Source organism: Sceloporus occidentalis, unplaced genomic scaffold, assembly GCF_023333645.1.
Source record: "Sceloporus occidentalis isolate IW3139 unplaced genomic scaffold, rSceOcc1.0.p SCAF_226, whole genome shotgun sequence".
Lineage (NCBI taxonomy): Eukaryota > Metazoa > Chordata > Lepidosauria > Squamata > Phrynosomatidae > Sceloporus > Sceloporus occidentalis.
The window spans coordinates 426,968-438,896 of record NW_028317206.1 but is presented as its reverse complement, the minus strand read 5'-3'; positions in this window follow the sequence as shown (position 1 = coordinate 438,896).

Genomic DNA, 11,929 nt, shown 5'->3' with positions numbered 1-11,929 from the left:
TGTTGGTGTTTGGAGTCATTGTCCTTGTTAACGCACCGATGTTTATTGTTTCAGGTTTTGGCGTGACAATGACTCTAATAAATAAAATTGGCTGCGGCCTTTTCTTATCCATATTCTATGGTGTGTGGTGTCGTTATTGGGGTTAATGGGGAGTTAAGCCTAGCCCGGAAAATCGAAGCTACAACAGTCATCCATTTCACTTCATTTGACCTCACTATGGTCAAGTTTTTAGGGCACTATGAGACCTTCTATTAACCTTACATATAATTTAGCCGTGTGCCAGGCTGGGCATAGTTTATATGGTGTTTACATGACCCCATCTTTCTTATTTATTAGTTATAATTAGTTATTATTTTTTATTTTACCAGGACGGATACAATGAGATTTCTCTCGTTTTCAAGTATGTCTTGAAATTCCCAGTTCCTAACTCGTACACACTTCTGTAACAGAGAGGAATAAACAGTTCTCACTATAAAAGAGAGAGAGAATTTAATCACCGGCATTTTCCATTTCAGCAGAACTTCACCACAGCAACATTCACTTTTCTCTTTAAGTATTTCACAGATGGTTGACCTGGTGAAATACAGGAAAGTTCACTGTTCTGTTAAAAAAATATAGATATGTATTCAACAAACACGTTAAATCATATGCATGGGCGTAGGAACCCCTAAAAATCTGGAGGGAACAGCATTTTCCCCCATCAGATCCCCACTTTCTCCCTATCTCTCACACTATCTACCCCCTCTCCCCCTTCTCACACTATCTACCCCCTCCCTACCCTCCCTTCTCACACTATCTACCCTCTCCCTACCCCCCTTCTCACTAGCTACCCTCTCCCTACCCTCCCTTCTCACCAGCTACCCTCTCCCTACCACCCCCTTCACACTAGCTACCCTCTCCCTACCCCCCTTCTCATCAGCTACCCTCTCTCTACCCCTCCTTCTCATTAGCTATTAGCTACCCTCTCCCTACCCCCCTTCTCACTAGCTACCCTCTCCCTACCCCCCTTCTCACTGTCTACCCCAGGGGTGTCCACGTTTTTTTCTGCAGTGGGCCACTTCATCAGAATTGTATACGCGCACTCATTTTTCACTGTGAGAAAATATGGCCTTTAATAATATATGCAGATTAAAATAAAGTAAATCACACAAAACCTTTGCTTTTCCGCTCACTGATTTCTGGGCCTAGAAAGTTTTGTGACTACAAATTCAGGACTCAGGATAATTAAAAATGAAATAGTTCTATTTATTCTAGGGATGCACCAAAATGAAAATTCTGGACCAAAACATTCACGGTTCACTTAGCCAAAACCGAAAATGACCCCCCACCTTTAAAAATAATAATAAAAACTCATATTTTTAATAAAAGTAGGTAACACACCACAATTGGACAAAAAAAATAGCAATATGACTTGGCATGATAGGAGTGTGATTGCTAACAGCAATCACACTCCTATTATACCCAGGCAGCCAGTACATGCTGGTACAGGGTGGCTGTAAGTGATGTGCAGACCCCATATTGCTGGCAGAAACAATACACAAGGGGGGCAGCTAGCTAGGTTTCAGCATGTACTGGCTGACTTGGCATGATAGGACTGTGATTGCTAACAGCAATCACAGTCCCATCATGCCTAGGTTCCAGCACTTACACATCCATGCTATCACACACACACTCATTCATTCATATACTCATTCATTCACAGATTCAATCCCTCAATCACGCATACTCATTCAAACACCCTCCCCACCCCCTTACCTGCACTGCAGCTCCTTGATGCCGCTCACAGACTTCAGCAGGGGGCGCGGCCTCCCTCTGCGTGTTCTGGTACTGCCAGAGGAAGCAGGATGTGATGTGATGTCACGTGAACTCTGTTGGGTTCCGCTTCCTCTGTGCAGTACAGAAGACCCTCCCACAGGTAAGTAGCAGGGCTCGAGCTGCGGACAGCGTAAGATCGGTTGCCCTGGCTGCCGATCTTACGCGGGCCGCACCTCGAGGTCTTGCGGGCCGCATTTGCGGCGTTTCTATTGGGGGGGTGTTCCTACGGCCCTGGGGGGGATTTCTTCATTATCGGTCCCCCCCGCATGAGTTACTGGGGGGGATCTGTCCCTCCCGTCCCCCCCGGTTCCTAAGCCCATGATCATTTGATCAGAACACCAATGGAATAAGTGAAGAGAAGGAGAAACAAAGCATGGTGGGGCAAACATATGCAGAGTTTTGTAGGGTCAGCGCTCTATGAGGAACACGTGAAGACAATCTCAACCTCCTTCATGATCCACGATATATCTATTCAGTTTGCAATTGGGATCACTCTAGGGATCGTATGCACTTTAAAGCATATAATGGATGACAGGCACCTATAATTTTGTTGTTGTCTCTTCCTTACAAGACCAAGAATTCTGCACAATCCCACCATATGCTTTTGTCCCTTTCCTCATCTCCAGCTTTCCTCCATGCAGGAGATGTGTTCGGCCAAACGCATCTCCCGACACATGACTCCAAAGCGGGTTTGGTAAAAGTACATTTTAATGGGAGTGCTTTCCTGCCATTGATTGGCTGCTTCAAGCAGTCAATCAGTGGCATCAGGGCCGGACTGAAGACCTTGCATTTTTAGGCCGGGCATATCCTACCACGTTCATCCGATGTGCCGTATGGTTGGTCTTCTCGATCAGAAGATGTACGTTGATGCAGGCTCAGAACCGTTTTAAAAGCATAATGGGGTCTTTCATACAGTTAGGAAAGATACGTTTGCCGTATATTCTACTTATGTATCACTTTTTTATTTATTTTTAATAATCAGAATAATGTTATCCTGTCCAAATGGGTCAGCGGTTGTTGAATGCAGTAATTAATGTATGTTATCATTTGAAATAGAACTGCTGTTTAAGCAGCAATATTTAAAGAGGCTTGATGATTAAATACTTCTATTACATCATTTTAATTATTTTGGTCTTGGGTCCATTAGGCAGTAGAATATTAAGCAATTCACACAGAAATATAGTAATCATATGAAACATAAATATAGGCTGTCAGTTTCTTTAACAGATATACAATGAACCAAGGAGTTCTCTATTTCTTTAAAATTATAGAAAGGAAATGAGATTAATTCTAAGTTAATTGTGTTTTACTGAGACGGTGGTAGATAAGTAGAAGTGGTAGAGGGTAATCCAGCGAGGGTATTAAACACGCATGGGATAGACATACGGCTCCTGAATTTAAGACGAGACCAACGACTGATTAAGGTTTGAGTCTTTACAGAAGGAGAAACAGGCAACTAGACAGGGGCCGAATGGGGCCGATCTTCTGTCACATTCTATGTTTCTAGAATTATTTTTGTAAGGGATTTAATAAGATGCACCCAGAAATAATAATAATAATAATAATAATAATAATAATAAAACACAATTAAAAATTATAATAATTATTATAATAAAACTTAAATAATAGTAATAATAATAATAATGTTTGATGATAATAATAGAGATTGGGTTAATGTGGAACTACTTTTAAGATCTCCTATAACCTACTGGACTGTTCTTAAAATGTGGCAGCCATCTTGTTACCATCAGAGGTCTCATAAAATGTTGCATTTGCATAAAACTTGAAATTATTAAGTGTTTTTTTTTCCAAATTAGGCTTAGAATATCTCGCCTGCATACTAAAAGAAAAAGCCCAAAGTTCCTTCTAGCAAACATACGGGTGATATTTGGCAACTGCTGCTTTTCACATGCTTAAAAAATTGTTCTCTTGGAAGTCCATTTTCAATGTTTTGCTTCCACAGAGTCATTCAATCAAACAAAACCTAATGTGCACAACAGTACTTGATAGATGTACAATACTGTGAAGTTTTATCGCCAGATAAATAGCTGCAAGATCTATTCTTGGTGATTGTGTGCCTTGTTACATTCCATCATCTCACGGCAACAAAATCTTTAACAGAGAAACTAAACTGTCAATAGATTTCACAAAAATGGGAAAAAAAATGAAATCCAGTGTATAGAATTTGATACTAAAGACCACTTATTAAAATAGAGAGCTAAGTGGGATACATACTGTGAGTCTGTGGAGATGACAGCCAGTGGCCCACTGGGCCTGAATACATATACATATTTCACCGTTAAGGTTTGCTAGCAAATATATTTATATGATGTTATACTTACTTGTACGGTGCCATTTTAAGGGTCATTCCAGTATGATTGGCACCCATTCTTCTCAAATTCTTTGCATACATTTGTACGCCCAGCGTTCTGTTATATTACAGAGAAGATTGTGGGTGAAGGCAGCCCAACTAGCCGCCATGTTTGAAATTGTTATATCTAATACCAGTCATAAAGACATAAAGGTGGGAAATATTCGATTATATATAACTTTCCACCCATACATTTCCTTGGCAATTGCTAAACCAATGTATAGGTATAAAGTTACCCCCTAGAACTAACACCTTGGGATAGGCATAGGGCTATCGATCAAAAACAAGGACAATGACAACACAAGATTATGATCTCCATGGGGCTTGTACCTTCTTTCCAAACAAGGTCATATCTATTGTACCCTGATCACAATGTCTGTACTTACTCTACAACCGCACTTACTCTTCCCCTTTATTTTACTATAAACTGCGAGCACTAAATAAAAATACTAAATACTAAATAAAATACTTATTTACGCATATATAAAAGTAAGGTTTCACACTGGGCAACTTAGACATACTAAGTGGTTATTACCTGTCTTTAAGTTCCACGCTTCTATCGTGTTTATCATTTTTTAAATATATTTTTGTAAAAAGATAGAAAAAGCTCCAGGTCTATCAGTGCAAACAGCTGGAGTCATCTAAATTACTCTATTTCACCTGTCTGACATTCCCGTCACTAATCTCAATGGTTTCCAGATGGTGTTTTAGTTGATAATCACACATGTTGCAAACAGAAGAGTTGAAAAACTATTAAAAGTAAAATCTGTAACATGGTTGTAATTATCATGATTGAAGAGTTTGGTCAGGGAACGAAGCGACATCTTACAATTTAGAGGTGCTTCGATGAAGATTTCAAGTGTTGGAAAGAAATTGATTGACGTGCAGAAGTGAAATGAGAATAGACTGAAGTCCCTAAAGGATGGTTTAATTTTGACTTTAAAAGTATAGCTGGGATGAAACTTTCTATTTCAAATCAAATTGACACTGAATTGAGCGAAACTTACAGGAATGTTTTCTTTTGGGCTACAAATAGAAAATTGGTACATTTTAAAGTAAGAATTACATTTCCACTATATGCAAAAATGTGTTATTATGATGTATTATCATAATAATAATAATTATATAATAATGATTAGTATAATAATAATAATAATAATAATTATTATTATTATTATCATTGTTATTGTTATTATAATTATTATTATTTTTTTTTTTTGTACTATTCATTTGTTTCATGATATTGTTTACATTTTTATGTTGCTACAAACACGTTTTATAGCAAATCTTACTATTCCTGGCAAATCATTTTCAAAGTTAAAATCCACTAAATTTGGAGAAAAAAGATTAAACATCCATAGATTAAATATGTGACTTGTTCTCCAGATCCTACATGTTATAGTTGGGTAGACTTAATTGGAATATGAAATAGTAATATTTTATAGATCAAAAGCATTATCAATAACATTAACACACGTGAAGACTTACTGGTAGGAGAAGAGGATCTGGAAGATATCTCTCCCCGGTGGTTATGTTGCTGACTGTTGTTCATTGGTTCAGGAGGCTCTTGTAATGTTATAACATCCAGTCCCCATGATATGCTTAGCTGCGTTTGTATAATACATAATTAAACTTTTATTTAATTAAATTTTTCACATTTTTCACTTTTTGCATGATACAGTAGGTTTGTATCTTGTACTTTATCATTTTGATTTAATAAATACAGATGTGCCAGACATATTAGATATATTACCTATTTAAATTTTTGTATGGTAAATCTGGAACCATAAAATAAACAAATTTGGACCCCTCTATACAACAGAAATGTATTAGGTTGCTTTGTGGCATTAACTCAAAATTAAACAAAACTACCGTTAATTCATTGTAGGAATTTTGAAATAACAAATATTAATTTGCAAAAAAACATTACTTTTTTATTAATTAATTATAAAATCTGAACCAGCCTTTACAATTTTATTCTTTGTACTCTAGATGGAATCGTTTTCATGTTCCCAAACAAGAAAAAAAAAATAATAAAAAAGAGAAACTGTAGGTGTTCATTGTGAAAGAAAACAACTTTGCTGAAACTCAGCCAGCTAAATAATGGATCCACAAAAATGCATACCGCATGTTTAAGCATTTTCATCTTAGCAGTGACAATTACAAAGCAGAAATTTCATATATCTGTCTGGAAATATCTTTATATACAGGAGAAAATTAATTTTATTTTATCTCTATAAATGTGATTGATGTACGGTCTTCGATGCTTAGGCTTCTTTCAGAATGTATGGTCTACGAAGTAAAAACCTTCTTGCTTATTGAGTAACAAGTCTCTATAAACGTAGTGTTGTACTAAGAAAACACTACCCTTACAAAAAAATTACTGCAGTTTTTCTGAAGTAATACTGCAGTTTTTTGGACATGAAAACCTGCAATACTGCACTTTTACTGCAGTATTACTGCACATTTACTGCAGTTTTACTGCATTTGTACTTCACTGTACTGCAGTTTTACTGCAGTTATTTTTGTACGGAAGTACAAATGCAATAAAGCTGCAGTACATTGAAGTACAACTGTAGGTTTGCAATATAAAAAAAAAGTGCACTAAATGTGCAGTAATACTGCAGTACAGTGAAGTACAAATGCAGTAAAACTGCAGTAAATGTGCAGTAATACTGCAGTAAAAGTGCAGTATTGCAGTTTTTCATGTCCAAAAAACTGCAGTATTACTTCAGAAAAAACTGTAGTAATTTTTTTGTAAGGGTAATTTTCATGAAAAACTATTACTAATTCTACAGTTTCTTTGCTTCAAGTCTCTTTAACGCACAATGTACACAGATATCCATATAGATTCATTTGAAACTCTGTGGAGGCCATTTTCATAGACCTTTTCTTCTATAAACACTCAAGTCTTAATCAGTCGTTGGTCTCCTCTTAGATTTAGTAGCCGTATGCCTATCCCATGCACAGCAATCTACTTACCTTTGGTTAACCTGGCTTAACCCAGGGCAGCGCCATCTGCCTCGACATCCACATGGCAGTCCTTATTTCTGGGCGTCAGGATATGATGTCATATCCAGGCACTCCACTTTTAAAGAAAGCATGGCGGGAGATCTCTTGACTGCCTTCCCCTTAATTTATCTATGCATTGTTCTTAGTTAACCTAGAACTCTCTGCCGAAACACTTCTTGGGTTTGGCTGCTCAAAATACAGAGCTGAGTCGTAATATGAAATCTTTAAGCCCACCAAAGTGAACCAACACTTCGTTCCTGTTTAGTGATGAGAATCCAACTGAGATTTGTGAATGAACTGAACAGTTTTCTCATAGAAACTAGATAAAATGCCTTTCTGAAGCGGTGGTCTACAAACTAGACACTTTTGTGAAAATGCCCCAGAATGAACCATTCGGCCAATCTAGTCTGCCCATTTAATTAAACTAAAAGCTAAAATGTAACCAGGTGGAATGGATGGTGTCCCAAATGTAAGAAACTGGGGTGAATTACTAATGTTTTTGGTTTATAAATGTCTTTGCTCTATATGTGATTAAAAAAGTTTTAAAATGTCACCTGAGCTACATTGCTAAAATGTATCACAGGTCCATAATTATCTCACTAAAATGTAAAATATATGAGTGTATTTTTTTCATGCTCATAGAGTTGAGCAGGTTATATTTGTTGATTTGGAATGCTTTTTTTTCTTTCATTGACATTTCTGGCTCCATTAAGTTTTTGATGAAGGAAGATCTTCTTCAACTAATAATTATAAATAGAAAATAATTACCTGTAATTTCTGCATGTGTCAAGAACACCATCTTAATGTTTTGAGAGGAACTTATGCTGAAGAGACTGCTAATTAAATTATAATTTTTTTAAATAAAACCACCCAAACATACAAAATGTTCTAAATCTGTGAAATTAATGCCAGGTAAATGGTGTTTCAAGTCAATGTTTTTTTAGTCTTTGACCTAAAAAGGATGGTCCAAAAAGTAGCAAGTCTGATGTTGACCCCTGAAGCCATTGCTTCATCATTTGGGTATAGAAGAAGTTTGCCCTCCTGGATATCACTATGCATTATCAAGGGCGAGGCCTTCTTCTTCCTTCCTGAAGGATTGAGCTGGACATTAATGGTAATGGAATATAAACATGAGACCCAAAAGAATATACTTACTAAGCTAAGAGGAAGAAAAGTAGAATTTAAACCATAAAAACTATGGCCTTCAATATCCACAGTCTTTGGCCCAAGTATAGATAATCTTTGTTGAGCACCTTGCCAACTGAGCTTTACCAAAATCACTGAGTTGACTTAGTACCAGCAATCATACCTCAAAACAGTACTGGTTTCTGATTTTCAGGCACCATCCTGGTATCCTGGGTAACTGCCCCACTGTCCCAGTTTTGCGGGCAGTGGAGGATCATGGGCCAGGTGGGAGGATCTTTTTGATTTAGCATGATCGGCCAAGGGAGCTGTGAAACCAACCGCACAGACCACATTGCAGCTCCCTCATGGCCAACTTGTGGCCCTCTTTAGCCAAACACCATGAAGTAGCTCTTCCTGTAGGGTGGACAGGTGATCACACCAAAACCCCGCCCACTTATGGCATTGACCACACCCCTTCAATCCTCTTGCCCCACCTCCTAACACAGGTGTCTTGATTTGGACACCTGAAATGTTGTGGAGAGCTATGATAATAGTTTGCCCTATATCAGTATCAGGATCAGACCAGATAAAAGAAGACATTTCTAAGTGTATCTTGTGCTTAGTATAGTAATTATTTCTCATTAAGGTGAGTTTTGTGTTGATTTTGCAATTTTTTTTAAAGTTTCTCCGTATGGTTCCAGGATAAAGGTATTTCAATTCTAAAAAACTGATATAAAATCAAAGCAGTAAAAGCTGCTAAGAGATCCCATCAGTATTCACCATGGCAGGTACAGCTATTCTGCAATATTACTGTGAAGGGACCGTACGGAGTCTTCATGCAGATCCATGATTCAGAGCATCATTCATTATGAATACTAATAGCATCAAAAAGCAATTTCAAACATTACATTCAGAAGACTGAGTAAGGAAACTTGAATTTTCAAGTGGCTGAACCATATTAAAATTCTTATATCCAACCATCAATATATAAAATTATTGGGGAAAAAAATAACTTATATCCCATGTAATATTTTAATGATTTTAACCTTTTTCATAGGGTTGTATATTACAGAAAATTGAACTTTTCTACTGTATATCCTCCTTCCCAATGTCTCTTTATAAAATAGCACATTGGCAGAAGTAATGGTGAACTTAAACATTTTTAGAGCTATTGTTTGTTATTAAGAGATAATACTTAGAATGTCTATTCTTTCATATTCTCTGTTGATTTTAATGTAGATATTTTAAGGATATTACTAAAATCAGGACAAATTCATATAAATGTACAAATTTCTATGGGCAAGCTCCATAGAAAAAATATTTTTTCCTTGACCATAAAATCTTTAAACAGTCAAGTAGGTTGGCAACTATTTTACCTATTTTTTTTCCTAAAACAATTTGGGGCGACTTTTCTCAAACACCACACTGAGCTGATGCTTTATGGCAATGCTAACAAAGTCTGTTCGTCATAGACTTTTATTTGTCAGAGCGTGCTGCTCGATGATTAAGACTGAGCCATTCAAGTTTTTACTACATGCAGATTGGGGCTCAGATAACAGAGCAAGAACTCATAAAAATGGCTAATACGCAGATGCCTAAAACCATCAAAAATATTTAAAAGAAACTACCAACGGTTTAAAAAAAATGAATCTGGTAATAAAAAATGGTGGAGGTTCCCACATACCGTTCTAATAATTGAAACTGCCAAAAATATGCAAAAAAGTTTTAACACAAAAATCTATAACTAATCCTCCATGTAGCTAACAAAATGGTAAAGAGCCAGAATTATGTAAAAAAATATATTTTCTCCAATGCCATGTTAGAAAAAAAATTAAATATATGATATTTTATCTAAAACATCGACTTTCAACAGGAAGGACAAATTTTCCAGACTTTAAATATTTTCTCCTATAAAATGTGCCAATTACGTGTCTGGAAAGACCATGCGGTCAAAATTTACTGTTAAATAAGAATTTGGAAAATACTTCTATGTAAACCCTCTTTTTTTCAGTCTAGAGTTATACCTCGTCTTAATTTTCTGATGTAATCCCATTAACGTCTTTTGGGAAGGAAAAAAAAAAAAGCTGACTTACCAGTCTGTGAAATGCAAAGCATGTATGTCTTTGTGTCAATAACAGCTTCTATTGTGTTGAATGGAGTGGAAATTCAAAACAACCGATGTGTCAGCATTTTAGGAGGCATTAGGATTATCAGGTGGTGCCTCCGTGAAACGTCTTGGAAACAGAATAGATAATAGATGTCTAAAAGCTTTCTGCCTACAGCGTACATTATACCTGACATTACAGAGATGATAGGGAACCTTGTGATTTTAGAGGTCATAATAAACCCTGTATGTATTTATAGATAAATATCTATAAATGTTATTACTTCTGTATGAATATTCACATTTATACATTGTAAGATAAAGTACCTTTCCCCAAATACAGGCTAATTATAAGCTGAACAATACGATCTAGATATAGTTGCCAGTCAATTGTTACGGCAAGTAATGTTCTAATTATAAGTTGATTTTTAGTTTTATTGTCAATAACATGGAGAGGAGTTTTGAGCTTACATCTACTCAAGACTTTTATTTTAATTAGAAACTAAAGCTAGCCCAAGACTTGATGATTTTGGTTGCATAACACAAGTCTTCTGAACATTGGTAGATGGTTCAAGGATGTCCTTCAGTGTCCACAGGTGGAACAATCGAAATCTGTCTTTGAGGTCAGAGCTCATTAAAGAGCCACCTGTGTTCATGTAAAGCAGTACCCTATTTATCTAGACTGAGAGGAGGCAGATCAATGGGGGGGAGAAAGAATGCAAGCCCGGAGGAGTATTGAAGTGTGTGCACAGGCTGCACTGCACCCAGGAGCCACTAGATGGCAGACTTTTTGGAATATTTCTTATCCCTCTTAAAAATTCAAAATGGAGGGCCTTGGGATTGCCGGAGGACTGGGCATCTGGCAAATCATACATGAGAGCGTAGCCTGCACAATCCTAAACTGTGAACAAACAGTAAGCAGTTTACCACCTGAAGGAAACTGTACTATAAAGCTCTCTTGACTGCCAGAATTCAGAAACCTTTCTTTGTTAAGGAGTATGAAGAGGTCCTCCACATTGTCTAGGGCTTGGGAAGAAAGGCCAGGCAAATGAGGATGGTTTGGGCTTTTATAAGGCAGGGGGCAGCTCACAAACCAAGTGCATCACTAGTGAAAGGGAAGGATAAATCCTACTGTGTGGTAGAAACTCGAATATAGACCAAGTACCATTTCTAGATGATTTATTTAAACACATTATAAATTATGAATTGTCTTCCGTTTGTTTCTCATAGCTAACAATCCTTCATATGCAATATAATATATGTGTCTTTGTATATGATGAAAGCTCCTTAAAGGAAATATTGTCTCATTTATCATGGTAAATGAGAAATCCAAACTCACTGAACTACGGAAGTAAACAAGTTCTGGAAATCCATTGGAATTGGATGTCTAACATGATACTCAATTAACTTTCACATTGGCAATGCATAATTCATGTTGAGTAATTTTGTTGTATCTTTGCCTTTTAATGTTGATATTAAATATAATGAAACACTATTATCTA